The sequence below is a fragment of the Fukomys damarensis genome, unplaced genomic scaffold, assembly GCF_012274545.1.
Source record: "Fukomys damarensis isolate Sample0158 unplaced genomic scaffold, DMR_v1.0_HiC HiC_scaffold_7, whole genome shotgun sequence".
In the NCBI taxonomy this organism is placed as follows: domain Eukaryota; kingdom Metazoa; phylum Chordata; class Mammalia; order Rodentia; family Bathyergidae; genus Fukomys; species Fukomys damarensis.
In genome coordinates, this window is record NW_022900919.1 from 4,957,973 (window position 1) to 4,961,444 (window position 3,472).

Sequence of the window (3,472 nt, forward strand, 5' to 3'; positions counted from 1 at the left end):
AGGGGGAGACACCACCCCAGAACGTAGGATGGAGCAGAAAAACCTGGGGGGGGGGCAGTGTCGCGAGCAGGACTGTGCGCTCACCGGAGGTCCAGACAGTAGTAGTTGCAACTAGATTTTATATATTTTATATATGTCACACATCAAACAAGTTATTCAGACCCACCAGTTGCCCCTCCCTGTACCTGCACAAGTCCGAGGAGCGCGACTTTGTTTCTCCTTTCCTGGTGACTGCGGCGTTTGTCCCATGTCTCGTCCGGCGGAGTGTCCGGCTGTCTCCAGCGTCCGAGTGGGACGAGCTGGTCTTCTACGCTTTCTCTTTTATACCATTCTAACTGGGGTCTGTGGCACTGCTTCGGGTTTTATCACTTCACACATATTGGGGCTGTCGGGGCTACAGGCGTCATAGGGTTCCACACATTGAATTTAGATAAGGGGGTTACACGCATCACAGGGTGATCACAAGAGAAGGAAAAAGAACACAAGAGACCACTGGATGAAGAAACGGAGAGCACCCAGGAGACAGGAGGGCAGAACAGGGCAAGTGCTGCATTGTGAGCCGACAGCAGGAGGAGGCCTGGAGTATGCGCTCAGCCCCTGGGCCAACTGTGTTGCCGCTGCCTGCGGGGCTGGTGGGAGGACTAAGCAGCAGTACCACACCCACGCATGGGATGTGCTCAGTGCACAAGATCTGGGAAAACAGCTTTACGATGGTGGCCAGCAAATTTAACTTGGAATTTTAAACACTGCTGACACTGGAGGGGAAGTTTATACACGCAGTTATCACCTGGTATCCACGGGAGGATTGGTCCAGGGTTCCCAAGTCCCGCAGATACCGAAGTCTGCTTATAAACTGGTGTGGGATTTGCCTGCAGCACGCATATCCTCCTGTACACTTGAATCATCCCCAGATGATTTACCACGCCTAATACAAAGTAGGTGCTGTGGAAATAGTTACACTGTTCAGGGAATCGTGTCCAGGGTAAGTCTGTAGGTGTTCAGTACATACACATTTATTTTTCAGTGTTTTTAGTCTATCATTGGACCCTACAGGTGACGAATCTGCAGATATAAGGGGCAAACTACATGAGCTAACGTTTGATGACCTAATGATGACCTAAAGTCAAGTGACATCAAGGAAACAGTACAGAGAAGCAAACCCAGGTGCAAGCAGGGATGGAGAGGCTGAGGTCTCGGTATGCACCCTGGGCCCCAGGGATGTTCGCCAGCACCTCAACTCAGAGGACTAAGAATTCAGCACCTTAGCAGGTACCACTGGAATAGCATCTGTGTGTTAAACAACGGTATCGATGTTTCTTTCTGAGCTCTGATCACTGTGTTAAATAAGATAGTAATGGGGGGGTGGGAGGGAGACTTTACAGTAACTCTCTGCACTGTTGTAGTTTTTCTGTAAGCCTCATTAAAATACAATGTTTTGAAAATGAGCCCATCTCTTCTCTCCCCAAACCTTCCGCCCACCCTGCGTGGAGAGGAGCTCTGTCTGCTCACCTCCGAGCTAGGTGCCGGGCAGGCCCCGCTGTACCCTCATCGTCCAGGTCTGGACGCTCCTCTCCTACACTGCAGGCTCCGGGTGGCCAGTGCGGTCCCCCCAGTTCAACGCCTTGCAAGGCCCGCAGCCTCACACGGTTACCTCCCACCCTTCCCCTGACTAACGCACTGCACCCCCGTTGGGCCCTGCCTCTTTGCCCTCATGTCCAGGCCCTTCTAAGTCCCAGGGCTCTGGTCTTCTGTCCTCTCAGCCTCATTCCACACCTGATGCACACAAACTTTGCTGAAGACAGCCTCCCCTCATGGCTCCTCAAACCCACCACCTGCTGGGGCCACCGACTCCCCTCCACAACAGCGCAGTTCAGAGATGGCTGAGTCACCCCGCCCCTGCCTCTCTCCGTTTTGTATCCGAGAACACAGCTCAGCTCCTGCTGTCTAACACAGCCATAAAGTGGTGTTGCTGCCTTGAACGCGTGCCAGTGCTTCGTTTATGCCTTGCTTAATCATATTACAAAAGCCATGAAACTTCAGATGAGCCGGAAACAAGCCATTCTCCATGCTATGCAGAGAATCCACTCTTCACTGCCTCCAATGCCCCACCGTCCACCGCAAATAGCCAAGAAGATCACATTGTAATCTCAAATGTTGTCTTCTGAAAAGGACTCCGTTCAGTAGAACGTCGAGTTCTCCTCAGCTTCCTTAATAGAGCTGGAATCGGTCAGCTCACCCTGGCAGGCAGGAGGAGCGTGCACATCGGTCGGACCCCACGGCTCTTCTCCGCAGCCAGCCGGTGCGCAGTTCATCTGGGCGGGGAGCGGCCAAGATCTGCGACTTGGCAACGCGGTTCCGGAGGCTAGGGGCCGAGTCCTGGCTCCTCTTCACCCCTTGCTCCCGCACCTCAGCCAGACTGCCTGTCCCTCCTGCCTCCCCAGGAGTGGGAATGGTGCAATCTCAAGTGCCGCTGCCCCGCTCCTCTGCAATCTTCTGATCCCAATATCGCCCTTTCCTGCCCGGGGTGGTTAATTTTATGTCATCTTGCCTGGGCTAGGCAGTGCCCAGATATCTGACACGCGATCATTTCTGGGTGTACTGGCGAGGTGATCTCCAGAAGGGATCAACACCTGGACCGGTGGCTGAATGAGGCAGCAAGACCTCTCCAGCGTGATGGGCAGTGCTCAATCCATCCAGGCCCTGCATGAACAAAACGATGCGGGGGAATTTGCTCTCTGTTAAACTGTCACAGACACCTGTTCTTTCCTGTCCCTGCACACAGGTGCTGCTGGAGCTGAGACTGTTGGACTCTGGGCATGTCATCGCCAGCTTTCTGGTTTCTGCAGCTTGTACAGAGCAGATCCCGAGTGTGGCGTCCTTACCCAGACGAGCCAATTCCCCTAACAAATCTCTAACAGATGTGTATCTGTAGGGCCCGTTTCTCAGCAGAATCCCTACTAATACACTATTAGCAGATAATCTGAAAGCTCCTGGACCGTGTGCACTGCATTCAACCCTTTCCCAACAGCTGGCAAAGTTCCCTATCTATTAGGGTTGGCAAAAAAAAAAAAAAAAAATGAAAAAAAAAAAAAAAAAAAAAAAAAAAAAAAAAAAAAAGTGTCTCCCCCTAGTCAGGCTTTCAAGGCCTTTCCCGGGAAAAGCTGTTTCATCCAGGACATGTCTGGCTCCTCCTGATCCTCCATCAAGCCACAGAGCATGCACAAGAAGGGGAAGGGGAAGCGGGAGGGGTCCTCGGCCCCGCCGGATAGGCGCAGGCTCACGTGGACAGCCGTGTCCTGCAGCTCCAACAGGTCTTGAGAGAGAAACGGCTCTGGTGAAAGAGAAAGAGGTGAGAGCAGAGGTCGTGGAGCAGCAAACTGCAGTCCAGTTCAGGGCCTGGAGGCAGCCCCTCCGCTCCTGGACAGGCCCTTAGGAGACCGCTGAAGGGCCCGGGACGCATTTCCCAGTCACC